The sequence below is a fragment of the Mixophyes fleayi genome, chromosome 3 (assembly GCF_038048845.1).
Source record: "Mixophyes fleayi isolate aMixFle1 chromosome 3, aMixFle1.hap1, whole genome shotgun sequence".
Classification (NCBI taxonomy): domain Eukaryota; kingdom Metazoa; phylum Chordata; class Amphibia; order Anura; family Limnodynastidae; genus Mixophyes; species Mixophyes fleayi.
The window spans coordinates 126,987,804-127,005,203 of record NC_134404.1 but is presented as its reverse complement, the minus strand read 5'-3'; positions in this window follow the sequence as shown (position 1 = coordinate 127,005,203).

The window sequence follows — 17,400 nt, the reverse complement described above, 5'->3', positions numbered from 1 at the left end:
CATAAATATGGTGTCCCCCTGAAATTGAAAATACTAGCTGTCAGGATAAAGCATAAATCTGATATGCTGAAATAGAATATTGGATGTCAGGACCCAAATAAATGTTTGCATGAATACCTAAATTCACCTGATGTTCAATTCAGATAAAGGTGTGACTAAATGAGCCCAGGAACAGGTAATTGAGTTAGGTAAACCCTTTGTGCAGAGACCAGCTTTAGATATGCAGATCAGACATCCATTGTATTTGATCATGTATTTCCCTAGCTAATTTACTTCCCTTCAATAGGTAGTATAAACACAAACTAACCCCTAGGTGTAAATTAGAGAGCTTGCAGTTATTTACAAGGGATAATTCATAACTGCAGGGTAAATAGGTTGTATCAAATGAATCCATTGATAAGCTAGTGTAACAGTTAAAGACGCAGTGTCTGATGTAATGGTGTTTGGAGGTTTTTACATCCCAGTGTGAGGAGATAAGCCTGCCACTTTTAGCAGCTTCCAGGACATAGCACTGTTTGCTTGTGACACTTGAATAGACTTGTAGGTACCGCTCAGCATGTGGCCTGGCTCAATGAGGCCAGGGGATAACATAGCCTATATGTAATACTGTATAGACAGAAAGAATTCAGTTTTAAAATATGCCACTTAAAATCAATAAAAGCAGAGATCAACCACCTATTCCTCAATAGCATGAGGAAGGGCAGCTCATATGGTAAATTAAGAATTCTGACCCACAGAGAAATGGAGAAAAGGAGTGGAAGCTCTGCGAATGCCCTGTACTTAGGCATGTTTGATATGACAAGATGAACCAAGTCATAAGGGATTTGTTAATGATAAGATTGGATCGATGTAACGCTGTCCAGGACAAATATATCACATTGTAGAATTGGTTAATAAATCAGGCAACAGGTAAATTTGGTTTGAAAAGGTGTCCCAGGACACAACCCCGATTAGCATTAACCCTGCCCCTGTGAATGCCGCACCCATTTGAGGTTGCTTAAAAATCTGTGTTCTGAGGGAACAAATTGTCAGACTTTTGGGGATCAATCTAATTTGAAGGACTGTCCATCATTTCTGCCTGCCCCAGGCATACAGATTATTATATGTAAGTAATGCTCTGTACGTTATCTCTTTTATTTTAAACTGTTTTGCTTGTTATGTCAAATTTATTATTTGTTTATTCATTATTTTTCTTTATATCTGTATGCCCTGTACCTTTTGTATATTAAATCTAAAATTTAATAAGTTGCGTCCTTGATACTCTAAAGAATCCATAGCCTGTGTAGAAGAGAGATTGCTTATCCAGGTTACCCAGTGTGTGACTGGTTGATACATTTGATTAACAAGCTGTGTGTGCTTGTATGTACATTTGTGTAACAGTCTGGAGGTGTGAAGAGTTAACCCTGTGGGTGCTGGTGTGAGTCTTGCTAGTTTGTGGAACTAGGAGCCTGTGTGCCAGCGTGGGACAGTATATTGGGGTCCTATTGCCCATAACCAATAGGTGGTGGCTGTACCTGAAGTGTCTGGGGGTGTGAGAGCGCTGTGTTTGGGGGCGATTCCGTAGGTCTAAGAACCTGTGTGATAGGTGAGAGAGACTGCGGGCTGAAATCGTGTGTGACCTCATACAGCAAACACCCCAACGTCACGGCAGCTGGGAGCGCGTTCGTGACAAATTGGTGGCATAGCGGTGGGATGATTTAATTTCTTAGAGTATTAAGTGCATGGTTTAAGCAATTAACCCTTGCACTTATAAACTGATTGTAACCTTGCGAGGAATACAATAGTTTTACAAGGACGAAACTCAGGGCTATAATTTTTGAAGACATACGTGCAAAGCAGTTCCCTTCCCTTCTCTCTTGTTTTTCTTTTCTATCTTTTATTTTGCAAAGTGACTGCAAGGATGGCAGCTGCTTACAAGAAAAAAGCCAAAGAAGTTTTAATTGCCCTGTGTGAGCAGCGAGGTCTCGACTGGACAGATAAAACTAAAAAGGAGCTGGTTCACGCATTATTGGAGGATGATGCAAAGAAGCAATGTGATATGGAACCTGAGCTGGGGAGCAAGACAGAACCAGAGGATCAAGGTGTGGATAATGTCACTGAACCAGAGGATCCGAGTAGGTACATTTTCTTAAATCCAAAGAATCCACTTGTCATGATGAGTATGGCAGAGCTAATTGAAGAAGCTCAGCTGCGAGGTTTCTCCTGCCACAACAAGACACGCAGGGAGATCATCGAACACCTCGACTGGGAAGAGGAAAGCCCGATACATCCTTTCAGCGAGTATCGCATGATGGTCCTTATTCCGGGCTACACGATGAGTCTTATGGAACGGCTGGACTACCTGGAGGAGAGTTTTGAATACGCTCAGGAAGAGGTATCTTTCAGGGGTGGACTTCATACCCCATTCTGGCTAGATCAGTGTCGCCGGGTGGCTGACGAAAGGCAGCACCTGCAGCAGCTTCTTTCACAAGCTGGATCAGTAATCGCCCAGCCTATAGGGGTGGCCCACGAGGAAAAGGTACCCCTGCCAGCTACAGATAACATGGAATATGCTACCGAGATTTTGCATCCAGAGGCCCCTTTTAATCTGCTGGGGGAAGCTGATGATGCTAGCAGCATACTACCAGATGCTGCACAGAATTTGCTATTGGAGGAGGCTGATTTTAAAGAGGACATAATCGTTGAGAAGACTATTTCTGGGGGAAAAATGGAAGTGCCTGAAGATATTCCCACAAATGTTTTAGTAGTTACTGATCTTGGGTGGTTAAATTCTCAGTATGTTCCCGCAAATGTTGTTCCTACTATCTCTAATTCTGTTACACCATGTGACTCAGCCCAGGTAGTATGGGATAATGCTGAACCTGCCAATGATGTGACTTTGTGTAAAGAACCTGAACTGTTCTGTAATCATTTTGCATCTGGTGCTGTGCGAGTGAAATGTGATGATGAGAAGCTGATACGTGCCAGTGTTAACTCTGGCAATTATGATGATTTACGGGAAGAACCCGAGGTGCCAGGATGTGATAAGGAAAGAGAATGTCTTATTGGACCTACTGCCTATAATGAGGATAATGTCAATAACAGTATTGTGTTAGAATCCAAACCTGTTTTTACACTGACATCTTGTCATGGGATAGGGACAGCGGACATTGTTATTGCAGATGTTGGCATTAATACTGGTGTAGATAATATGCTTACTAGAAATGGGACAGATGACAATGTGATTAATTCTGTTGTGCTAGAGAAAGACAATGTTTCTACCCAGGTAATGTGCTCGGAAGATGCTGTACCAGGTAACTGGGAGGGAGGGCAGAGTGAAGATGTATATTCTGTGCCTGAACCAGCTGCATACAGAGCGATTGAGCATGTGGGGGAGACACATAGTCCTGACCAACGGGAAGTAGCGAGTGACAGCAATTCTTACTTTGTTGCTGGGACCTGTAGTTCGAATGTTCACCACTCAGATCTACATATGAGTTCTGACCATTCGTCTGAGTTTTCCATAGAGACAAGGGGGTCAGTTGCTAGCCCACACTCACTTAGCCAGCCATCTAACGGCTTAGAGGAGATAAATGAGGGGCCCATACTCCCGGCTACTCTACATCCCCAGATAGATGAGTCCAAGGGGGAGGGGAGTGTCCTGTTATGTAGGCCCCAAGATAAGAAGTGCATAGGGTGTCCCACTGACAGGGAAGGTTGTAACTGGGGAGTAGGGCAGAGTAGAAGTAGGTATTCTGCTGTGCCAGCCTTAAGGGGTTCCCACTTAGAAGTACAGTATCAGGAATTCCTGGCCATTTTTCCCTCAGGCTTTCACTTAGAAGACATGAGGATTAGAGACAAAGTGCACACTGTAACAGGGTTGGTACACGAGAACGTGATGCAGGCCCAGACCAGCCAGAAGCAGTGGTATGATTCCCCTGCCAGGATGATAGAGAGAAATTTTCATAATAATCGGTTGAAGGCTCATAATGACAGTGAGAGCCAGCTAGCAGCTATTACAGTGGACCCAGGGGGAAATTAGATGAGATGATCTTGGGCATTGACCTGTCAGTCAATGCCCATGCCATCTCTTGAAGGGGGGAGATGTCAGGATAAAGCATAAATCTGATATGCTGAAATAGAATATTGGATGTCAGGACCCAAATAAATGTTTGCATGAATACCTAAATTCACCTGATGTTCAATTCAGATAAAGGTGTGACTAAATGAGCCCAGGAACAGGTAATTGAGTTAGGTAAACCCTTTGTGCAGAGACCAGCTTTAGATATGCAGATCAGACATCCATTGTATTTGATCATGTATTTCCCTAGCTAATTTACTTCCCTTCAATAGGTAGTATAAACACAAACTAACCCCTAGGTGTAAATTAGAGAGCTTGCAGTTATTTACAAGGGATAATTCATAACTGCAGGGTAAATAGGTTGTATCAAATGAATCCATTGATAAGCTAGTGTAACAGTTAAAGACGCAGTGTCTGATGTAATGGTGTTTGGAGGTTTTTACATCCCAGTGTGAGGAGATAAGCCTGCCACTTTTAGCAGCTTCCAGGACATAGCACTGTTTGCTTGTGACACTTGAATAGACTTGTAGGTACCGCTCAGCATGTGGCCTGGCTCAATGAGGCCAGGGGATAACATAGCCTATATGTAATACTGTATAGACAGAAAGAATTCAGTTTTAAAATATGCCACTTAAAATCAATAAAAGCAGAGATCAACCACCTATTCCTCAATAGCATGAGGAAGGGCAGCTCATATGGTAAATTAAGAATTCTGACCCACAGAGAAATGGAGAAAAGGAGTGGAAGCTCTGCGAATGCCCTGTACTTAGGCATGTTTGATATGACAAGATGAACCAAGTCATAAGGGATTTGTTAATGATAAGATTGGATCGATGTAACGCTGTCCAGGACAAATATATCACATTGTAGAATTGGTTAATAAATCAGGCAACAGGTAAATTTGGTTTGAAAAGGTGTCCCAGGACACAACCCCGATTAGCATTAACCCTGCCCCTGTGAATGCCGCACCCATTTGAGGTTGCTTAAAAATCTGTGTTCTGAGGGAACAAATTGTCAGACTTTTGGGGATCAATCTAATTTGAAGGACTGTCCATCATTTCTGCCTGCCCCAGGCATACAGATTATTATATGTAAGTAATGCTCTGTACGTTATCTCTTTTATTTTAAACTGTTTTGCTTGTTATGTCAAATTTATTATTTGTTTATTCATTATTTTTCTTTATATCTGTATGCCCTGTACCTTTTGTATATTAAATCTAAAATTTAATAAGTTGCGTCCTTGATACTCTAAAGAATCCATAGCCTGTGTAGAAGAGAGATTGCTTATCCAGGTTACCCAGTGTGTGACTGGTTGATACATTTGATTAACAAGCTGTGTGTGCTTGTATGTACATTTGTGTAACAGTCTGGAGGTGTGAAGAGTTAACCCTGTGGGTGCTGGTGTGAGTCTTGCTAGTTTGTGGAACTAGGAGCCTGTGTGCCAGCGTGGGACAGTATATTGGGGTCCTATTGCCCATAACCAATAGGTGGTGGCTGTACCTGAAGTGTCTGGGGGTGTGAGAGCGCTGTGTTTGGGGGCGATTCCGTAGGTCTAAGAACCTGTGTGATAGGTGAGAGAGACTGCGGGCTGAAATCGTGTGTGACCTCATACAGCAAACACCCCAACGTCACGGCAGCTGGGAGCGCGTTCGTGACACTAGCACTAAGCTATGTCAGTCTAGGCTCGTAGCCCTATAGCAGAAAAACCTACAGCATGGGGCCCTCTGCCATAGTAACAACCAGTCCTAGGCTGGTTAACATTGGGCCCACAAAGAAATACAGACCTCCCTCTAGGAATAACCAGCCCCAAGCTGATAGCACTAGGGCTGTTCCCGCAACGCTGGTTGGTTTCTGTCTGTGGTATACCACAGGTCTTAGCATGCCCAAGCTGTCTTTAAGTTTTAGTCATGCTGGTGCTTTGTAATACTACAAGCTTCAGCATACATATGCTGCCAGGGCATGCTGGCACTTGGGGAACCAGAAGTGTCAACATGCCCTAGTATTTCCTAGGAACAAATGTAAATATACAAACAGACATATAAGGAAAAAATAACTTTATTATAAATAAAAAATCCCCAACACACCCATCTTCTTGGCATAGTCCTGGTCTTTAGAAAAATAAAACCCTCATAGATGCCGCAAGACTAGTTCCGCTAAGAGCTTCTGCAACAAATGAGCTCTTAGTGGCTGGGAAGTTATATTTCTAAAAGGGGAATTTCACTCTACATAAGACCCATTATCTCTAATTAATGATTCTCTTTGGGACCAGCAACACAGTCTAAGGGGTACATTTGCTAAACTGCAGGTTTGAAAAAGTGAAGCAACCAATCAGATTCTAGCTTTCATTTTGTAGGATGTACTAAATAAATAATAACTAGAATCTGATTGGTTGCTATAGGCAACATCTCTAATTTTTCAAACCCCTAAGAGGTAAATATACTAAAAATCATGTTTGGCTTGAAAACAGCTAAACCGCCATAAAAAAGACAGGTTTTTCTATATCTGCTTTTGATTGGCTTGATAGCTCAAACATGCTCAGACATGCAATCAAATAGTATTGGGCAGTTAATATTATTATATTCATATTTCCCCATAATATAATACAATAATAGTGTCCCCTTAATATAATGAAAAATAAAATTTGCCCCATAAGTTAATTAGAAATAAATTTTGTCCCTTAATCAATAATTTATGATTTCACTCATATCTGTTATGTCAGTAGTGCCTTCCAGTGGCGGATCCAGGGGGGGGGGGCGATCGCCCCGATCGCCCCCCCTAGCAGGGGCTTGCTGCCGGCGGCTGCACAATATGTGCAGGTCCGCTCGGCAGTGACAGTGTGCTGCCCGGCTGCTCTGATTGTATTTAAAACACAATCAGAGCAGCCAGGCAGCACATTGTCACTGTCGAGCGGACCTGCACATATTGTGCAGCCGCCGGCAGCCTTGAAGTCAAAAAGGGGACGGGGCCTAAATCGCCCCCCCTAAATCGCCCCGGGTAGGATACTTTTCTAGATCCGCCCCTGGTGCCTTCTGAATGGAAATATAGCTCTAACAGCATGCAGTTTGAGCAAGTTTGCCTCTCACAAGCACCTCTTTTTTCTGACTTTTTTTCTGGCGTTTTTCAAACAGCAGCTTAGTAAATATAGCTGTTTTTATTTTGATTACGTTAAAAATCGGGATGACGACATGTAAAGTAGGGATTTGTGAAAATGTGGTTTTTAGCCTCTTAGCTGTCCTTTAACTGGTCTTTAGTAAATCCGTTTTTTAAACCGCCGGAAAAACGACCGAAAACTGGTGGCTTCATCAAACCGACCTTTAGAAAATCTAGCCCAGAAAGTCACATTTGCAGCTGATATCATAAGGATCCGTTGGTATCGGATCATGCAACGTGCTTCATGTGATTAAAGGGGCTATCCCCAGGCTGGAACAACCAACTGCATTATTTAACATCACACAGCTGTGAGAGAGTTTGGTGGTCATATGCAGAGTGAAAAAGTGTGTTTTCTATTGTTGGACTTCCTTCTCTAATACTCTGCATGGCTTTGTGTGCTAAGATAGCAATCTTGATGGTCCTTTCTGTAGTTGCTTATTAATTGCACGATTGTTAAGTTTATCTAATTAGCTCCAGTCAAGATAAATACTTCAATAAAACTTTCTTACCCAGATGTATTGTTCTTTCAAAGATTTCACTATAAAAATTCCTGCTTGCTCCATATTAGCAACATTATGTTACTGCATCTAATAGATTCTTGCTAATCATCTTCGCTGCAAGACCTAAACCAGTTAATTGAGGCTATATTTGTTGGATCATTTGTTTCTAGAGTCATAACTATGGGCATTCTTCTCACATTATGGATTGATATCTATGAAGACATACAAGTGCAGAAATGTGTGCTTGTGACAATAGCACAGTTTGCAGCCATTAAATACAGCACATCGGTTAATATATTCCTTTGAAAAAAGCATGATACACAGTAGTTTAGATGAAGTATGATATAATATGACATGTTATTATTAGTATAATAATAATTGTGAGGGTCCACCAAAAAATTTGACAGTTTGTACCACCATGTAATTGTTGTCATTCGGTCTGTCTGGCAGATAATAGATGTAGACCATAGAATCTCAGTTGGTCTAGAATACAATTGAACTTGATAGATTTCATTCTACTCTTTACTATATTCTTGTCCCTGTTTGGGAACGGCAAGTGAGCATGTTAGCTGGCTGGCTGCTCCTGAAGGTTGATTGATGTCTTGTGTCAGCAGCAACCAATGTCCTCCACTTAGCTGCAAGTTGCAAACTGGCATCTGCTCAAACCGTATGTGCCGTGCAGACTGTCCCACTGGCAATCCAAAACTATGTCCCCTACGGAATAAAATATCACTACCAAGGAGACATACAGGCTCACAGGTTTCTCATGCACTGCTTGACAGAGTAAACACAATAATCTACACAGGATTTATATGGTAGGCAAGTGACACATTTTATTACAGTTTTTAGAGAAATATATATCCTCACCAGATTACTTGATTACACACACTTCAATAAAATAGAATCTCATCTATTGTTTTTGTGAAGGTGTATTTATAATGTGCTATATTTTAAGGAATTGCTCAAACAGCTGGTGCCATATAACTAACACAGCATTATACTTTGTAAGAGTGCTAAAACAAATTCAAGAAATTAGAATTCCCCTGGCCCAGGTCCTATCTGTACTGAGCCATCCTTCATGCCCATTCAGTTATTTGCATGGCTGGATTTACAAGCTCCGATCATTTTTACAGTACAGGGTGATAGATTTCCTGATAGAAATCTTTATTTTTAGACTTTTGGAAATAGAGAGCCCATAAAAGACTCAGATCAACTAATATAAGACAGAGACTGCAGCAGAGCAAGAAGAGTACCCTTAAGTGGCAAATTAATTTATCCACTTTTGGGGCAGGAACTAATATTACTACTTGCTGGGGAGGATTTTTAATTCATCAGTTTTAGTGGAGGTTAATTATTAAAGCATTTTTTGATTAAGGCGCATTTATTATTAATAACTTTGGAGAGTTTGGAGAAAAGCAACTGGTCCAACATACATAATACACTCATTATAATTTGCACCTCCAAGCCTGTACAGTCTTATTCTGACACTTGGTTGTACTATGTAATCAATAGTAGCAAATGTCACATGTTCAATAATCAAAATTTAAAGGTCAACTAAACCTAAAATATACAGCAATTTAAAGATAGGTAATATCTTATCAAATTAATACACAAATGATGGCACTTGAGTGTGACAATCTGTGTACATGTATAAATATTCTATGCTATTCCAGAGGAGAAAAACTTGCAATTTAATGTAACCATGCAACTTGTTATATTATAAGCGACTGAAATTGTCTGTTGTAATCCTCCACACGGGGCTCCAATTATCATAATATGTGCTGCATCTATATGCTGCAGTGCTGTTTAGTGCAAATCAGAGGCGACTAATAAAAACTGAATGGAATACAATTTACTTCTATATAGATGAAAAGATATAAAGGGTTATTTAATAACAGTGCTCAAGAGTGCAAATCTACACAGAAACCATAGAAATAAACTATTGTTTGCCTTGGACTAGTCAGATAAAATGTAAATGTTTTACTATGGTTGTAGTGAAGATTTGTAAGTTTAAGCAGTGTTAATATATAACATATTATCTGCTCATACTACCAGATGATGCCATGACAATTGGCAAATGTAAACAATAGGCAAAACTTTACAGAAAAGATTTAAAAGTCGCAAACTAAAAAAGAAGACTTGTCCTATCAGTTACCTTCTACACTATTGACCACTTTTATCTCACTCATATTCTACCGTCTCTTGATATCTGAAAGACAACTTTATCCTGGCTTTTCTCGTACCTCTCTTGCTGCTCTTTTACTATGTCTTTTGTGAATACATCTTCCTCCTCAGTTGATCTCAGTGTGCCCCAGGGTTTGGTTATTGGACAGCTCCTGTTCTTTCTTTACACACTTGAAGACTCATAAAGCTCCTTTGGCCTCAAGTATCATCATATGCAGATGATACACAAATAAAGTATATTCGATCATCACTAATCTCACATCTGAAATCCCATCTAAAATATCTGAATGCATACTCTTGAATGGCAGTCCAACAGCTCAAACTTAATGGACCTGATTCATGGTTGGACATATGTCCATTTGCGTGAAATATCATGCTCAGAAATGGACATTATGCCAATAAACATGGTTGCATGCAATTCATGTCTGAACATAAATGACACTTGCGACCGCTTATGACTTGAAGGACAGGACGGGGGAGGGAAGGGTTGGATTAACATAGACAATGTACAGTAAGAACGTGACGAGAGCGTGCCAACGCAGATGCAGCTGATTCAAGTTCTGGGTATCTATTAAGTACTTTGTTTTTTCACTACCTACAACTTGAGAGGCAGAACAGAGGAGGGAAGGGGTGGACTAATGTTGGATCATTTGCAATGTACAGTAAGGGCACGCAGAGTGCGTTCCAACACAGATGTGGATGATTCTGTTAATATGGAACGCTACATTCCGTCTCCATTCTTGGTAATCTTGTCCCCTGGGATCTAGTGAAGACAAGAAGTGGGGCAGCCTCCAGCCGTTCGCATTGCTCTATTGAGGATGCCCGGACAGGAAGTTTGGCTTGCACCAGTGACAGTTGAACTGGAAAGAAGTCATAAATAGAGCTGCATCCTTCTTGTGTAAACGTACTTATATATAGATATATAAAGTGACTGGAGGCACAATAATATATATGAGCAACCAGTTCTCTGGCATTGCCGACAATATAGGCTTACTACCATCTGCATATATTAATGTACTACAATAGAGTTAAATACATTAACTGCATAAGTTTGCCATACTTCCTGTCTGTTACAGTCAGTATCAACTGTGAGCAACTGTATATATGTATATATCATCTGTTACAGCTAGTTCTGAAATAAAACCAACAAATTGGTTAAGTCTAAAAGCATCTTGTGGCTTAACATCTACCACCAACGCCGCTGACACCTATTATATATAACAGCACAAGTGCTTTGATCATAGGTTTCATGCCAATAGCTGGGTTCTGGGTTCTTGTGTACTTGGTATGTGTACCACTAGATAGCACAGAACATGTGTATACAAGTATGACTAAAAAATGGCATTATATGTACTTTACGGTTAAAAAGCTTACTTATGTATATAATGTAAAAAATGTAAATATAAAATGTTTTATTTTTTAAATCCATATTTTTATTAATGATTATACTGTTAATAGTTATTCGTATTTTACACTATAATTTTGTAGAAATGTTTATGTGACATTATATTGCTTATATGCTTGTGCATATAATGCAGTCTCTTCTTTCTGCCTAAAGACAGCAAGTATTGTGCAGGCAGAGCGTACTTACACCCAGAATCAAATGGAAGCATATCTTGATATATATTTGGATTTGAATATGGTTGGAACTATGCTCATGTTCTATTTTCACTTTGTAAATGCACCTTGCATGCAAGTTGCATTCCGATTGGAATCAGGCCCAACATGTCTAAAACTAAGCTCCTCTTATTTCCTCCAAAACCTGATCTTGTACCCTTATCTTAGACTTTGGAACTGTCATACATCCTGTCTTCTAGATGTGACATTCAACTCCTCACTCCCTTTCTCTGCTTATATTCTTATGTTGACTAAAACCTGATGCTTTCTCCCCCATAATATCACCATAATACATCATTTTGTCTGTCACTCTACAGTCAAAACTCTAATTCACGCTCTTATCCTCTCTCTCGTTTGGATTACTGTAACCTAACACTAACACTAACATACCTCCCTGCTTTCCATCTTTCTCCATTGTAATTTATCCAAAATTCTGTAGTGACAATCACTTCATGTTCTACCAGATTGGGCCAACACACTTTCTCCTGAAATTCCTCTTCTGGTTCCTTATTAAGTCACCATTGACTACATTTGAAAGTACCAAAGGGCTAGATTAAGTTTTGCATAAAATGATGGGTGTACATGGGAGAATGGGTTTTGTTCCCCACTATGTTTGAACTAAACAAAGTGATACTGTGGAATATGCTACCAGTCCAAAAATATGAGAATTTGTTTTGTAGGATGAGTGACCAGCAATGAGCAGAGATTTTGAAGGTGTTCCTGTTTTTGCAGTGTTCACAGGGCATGAGGGAAGACACCAAAAGGATACATTTTATATATATTTTAAATAATTAATTTTTAATATGTATTACCCAATCTCCAGATTCAAAGATCCAGGAGGTAGATCAAATATTTAAAAGCCTGTGGTATTTTGATTCAGATATGAAGGATGTGTAGTGGATACATCGTAACCTTTCCCACACTCAGATTGGTTAATAGCCAGAGCTAACCACTAATCTACTGGTTATGACAACGTCCTAGCATATCCTCTATAGTGCACCACAAAAAGACAGTGAGGTACAGTAGGAGCTGTAAGTAGACTATTGGTGTCACCACAGTCAGACATCTGTGGCCTACATTTGTTTACCTCTATTTGAAACAACAATGTATCATATACCCATCAGCCACAACCTTAAAACCACAGACAAGTAAATAACATTGATTATCTCATTACAATGGCACCTGACAAGGGGTGGGATATATTAGGCAGCAAGTGAACAGTCAGTTCATGAAGTTGATGTGTTGGAAGCAGGAAAAATGGGAAAGTGTAATGATGTGAGCAACTTTGACAAGGGCCAAATTGTGATGGCTAGAGGACTCAATCAGAGTATATAGTTATTGATAGAAACTGTGGGCCTAATTCATCTTCGAACGCAACCTATGCGCAAGTTGCATTTTTAATATGAGCACGGAACTTAAGCATACATTCAGCTGTATTCAAATGCAAGTGGATTTCAAGATATTATCACCATCATTTATTTACATATCTACACCAATTTTGCAGAGCTGCAGAGACTATTTGTCACTCACATCAGTCATATGTTGCCATTTCAATCTGGGTATAAATACACCCTGCCTAAACAGTACTTGTTGTATGTTAACAGACAGAACAGACTGCAGGGTATACACATGCATATATATGCAATAATTCCCAACAGGGAGCATGCAAAAAAGCTTGTACTATAATCATAAATAAAAATATATATTTTTAAAAAATATATATATATTCTTAATTTTTAAAAATAAAATACATAAATCAAAATGTTCTTAATGTTTACTATACATACAGTCCATTGTTATAGTTTCTATTTCTTGCATACACATGTTCTGTGCTATCTAGTGGCACACATACATGAAGTTTTTAATACAGAGACGACGTTGAGACAGTCATCACTATCAGGCGGCACCTACACCTGTTCTGTAGCTGGTGCAAATGATACAGCTAAAAACAAAGTACTTGAGCGATACCCAGAACTTGAATCGGCTGCATCTGCATTGACTCGCCCTCGTCACATTCTTACTGTACATTGCCTACGTTCATCTGCCCCTTCCCTCCCCATTCCGCCCTTCAAGACGCAGGAAGTCGTAAGTGTCATTTACGTTCAGATATGAATTGCAGGCAATTGTGTTAATTGGCATAAAGTCCATTTCTGAGCAGAGCTATTTCGCACAAGATGTGGCATGTAAAGGTACTTAAGGGCAAAGATGAATCAGACCTTGTAAGTCTATGGTAAATTATTTCCCCAGAAGTAATAAATGAGTATGATTGATGCATTTCTTTAAATACATTTTTTTAATTATGAACATGAAGTTTAATGGGTTGATATTAACTTGAAATATATCTAAAGTCCAAATTTTGTGGACGTTAGATTGTTTACTCATTCCTAGGGGGCTTGGAACATCCTTCATCCAAGGGGAACATGTCTAACTTGTAATAAATCTTGTCTGATCTATTGCTCTAGGAATGCTTGTGAGACATGATAAAAGCCCACTTTGCACAGATCTGGTTCCCTCAAAATGTAAAAATGAATCAGATGTAAAAAATAAAATAATAAATTCATTAAAAATAGACTTAAAAGCCTCCACCTGCTTTGCAAACCCACAGAAAATATGACACCCAATCACTGTGATGTTGATACAGTTTAGTTATAGCTAACAATAGTTAAAATAATGTTTTATTTTAATTTAGCTGCAATTATCACATAACAGGGGTGGGGCCAAAAGGCGAAGCGGCCAATCATTTTCTTCTGCATGGCAGAGCATTGTGAATCACGTGTGTCCTAAATAGATTCACAACAGAAAAGCAAACACATATAATCTGCAAGTAATAAACAATGTGATTTTATTTGTGCAATAAACTCATGTATTTGCTGTTGATTTTTTTTTAAAGGAAATTTTAATATTTGTCAAAATTAAGACACCCTAATAACTCATTAGTCTCAAAAGTTACATTTCTGATAGTCAAACAAGAAATTTATTGGAACATCAACTTTTAAAAGGGTTGTTCTCTTTGAACAACCTCATCATAATTAAGTCATCCATTTACCTATAGTGTATCCTGTTACCTGAAGTTGAAGCAACAACCCAATTTTCAAAGATCCAATCAAAATTCAGCTCCATTCCCACACCAATACCAACACTTGCTCCTTTACCAAGCAGGCAATAAGCCACTCAATTGACCTGAAAAGTCCTCTTTGGAGAGATGTCACCCATAATCTAAAATATACTGATATATTTTTATTTAGTATGACAATAAAATTAGTACCTGTCAATAACGCTGAGCATCAAAAATTCAAGTACATAAAATATTGTTATACACATTGAGCATACATTGACTATTTATCTGAATATGGACAACGTTTCTCGGTAGAAATAGGTCAAAGAATCACCTGAAGACACTTACACGTACAGAACAATCGCTGATTTAAAACAAATAGAAAAAGGGGAATGGTGAGGGGAACAGGTAATAAAGGAGAGGGTGGGAAGTCGACAGGAGAGACACGAAGCATAGTGACTTCTCAGTTAGTCACTGGAACAGGTCAAATGTTATATTGATACCATAGTTTCCAAATGTTATGATCATTAGGAATGAGCTTTGCAGCATATTGAAATGTACACATTATCTCTAGTGGGAGGGTCATGCTTTTTCTAATTTTTGACAATTTGAAATCTTGCTGCATTACAAATATGTATAATGAGTTTACCTAAGGTGAGATTCTTGAATTTAAAGGGCTTAGATAAGAGGGTCAACAGGGATGTGGATGTTAGTTACTTTATCAATCAGGGCAAGCATCATTTTCCTGAATAGACTGATTTTCGGACAATTCCACCATATGTTTAGGTAAGTACCATAGGCTCCACAGTCTCTTCAGCAGAAATTTATAGTTTTGGGGAAACATGATATGTCGTCTGGATGGGACCAAGGTGTACTAGTGGGCATTTAGTACGTTTTTTTTTTATCTTATTGCGAGATTTCTGTTATCTTTTTTCTTTTATATTCCCAGACTTTTCTGTTCAGTATTTAACCTCAATATGGCTTTAGAGGTAAAACCAAAATTGCACTGGTTATTTTCTTCATATCTGGTTATTAGCAAATGGTTTATCTGAAGAACAGTCATTTTGTACCATAAACACATAAAACTGTCTTAAAATAGATGTCCACTCATTTTTATTGCTAAATTCATTTACCAAATAATATGATGACTAATCAGTGCTATTATTTCTGTTTGCTGCCTTGTGGTTTAAAAATAGCATTGACACTTGTCAGCAGCAATAAAAGTTTAGCTAAAAAAAACAGTTTGGAAGGTTCTGTTTTAGGCATTAGGAAAATGAGGTAATATGAGACTGCCATCTTTTGAACCTGAACTAATTACATTTCACAAGAAGCAAAGTTGCCAACTGTTTCTGATTTTCATGTGTTCCTGGACTGTGGCATTGGGCTAAGTTGTCATGCCTCATTCCAAGACTCCCAGACAGACAGAAGAGTTGTACATGCCATACACCCCTTTTCCACACAAAGTAAGGAGTGGGAGAGTGGGGCAACACCAGATTGGGGTCACCTGAGGTGATAAGGTGACAGAAAACCACAGAAAGTGAATTAATTAACAGTGAGTAGTCTAATACAGCAAAATACAAATTAAAGTGGAAATAAAAGAAGCACTGTAAAACTAAAAGAATGAGAGTCAGGACAGAGTATAGGACAGAATTTGTTGAGAGATGACAAGAAACCAGGAAAGTGTTAAGCTATTTAAGAAAAGACGGGATTAGCAGCAGGTTCTAGAACAGTGTTTCCCAAACCCAGTCCTAAGGTACCCTAACAGTGCATGTTTTCCATATCTCCTTGCTGGATCACAAGTGTATTCATTGCTGACTGACACATTGTAACCGATACACAGGTGGTATAATTATAATGTGTCAGTCACTAATGAACACCTGTGCTCCAGCAAGGAGATATGGAAATCATGCACTGTTAGGGGTACCTGAGGACTGAGGTTGGGAAACACTGTTCTAGAGAGAGAGTCAGGGACAGCAAAGTGTTACTAACATAACTTTATTCAACGAAAAAAGAAACAAACTAAATGGTTTTGTGAGACAATAACCTACAGATTAATAGTAAGTTACTGCAGAAAGCAAAAGTGAATGGGATAGAAATGACAACAGGAGAGGAGACAAGGTTAACTGATTAAAGATTATTCCCATATTAAGGTTAAATAATTCATACATGCAAATTAACTGTACGATTATTTTAACAGAATAGTAAACCAGGTAGGAAAATCTTATTAGGATTGTAACTAAATATTTTAACCAGTGTTAATATAGGACAAGGTCATGTAAAGCATAGTAAAGCTTTCAGCCAATCCTCTAAGGAGGTGTAATAGATAGTAGAGCATATATCTTCATGCTGTATAAACATTATTTGTTATTTGATATATTTCTTCCTCCCACCTTTCCCATATCTTCTGCATATGTCCATAACATTTCCCTACTCTGTGACTGCTTATCTGGTCTTGTACTTGTTTGAGGCTCATCTCTGCATGAGTCAGGTTTCTTATACTCTATTTAGTTATATGCCTCCTTCCTGACTGGCTTAAGTTCTCAGCTGTATCTGATGCTAAAATAATAAGACAAAAATGTAAGAAAAAAAATAAAACAATATAGTGCCACCTTAGGTCCGAGCCTACATTGGTTACCCACAAACCCAAACTGAACTGGAGAAGGGGATCTAGAGGTCAAAGGAAGTTGGTATCATGTGTAGGACACAGGAAAGTTCCCTCTTTTTCAAAACAAAATTCTTTATTCACAGTGTTTATTTTCCTATGATTCGGGGACATATTTAACAATAACCGGTTTCTTGGCATGATCATTTTCATTCTTTATCGCAGTGATAAG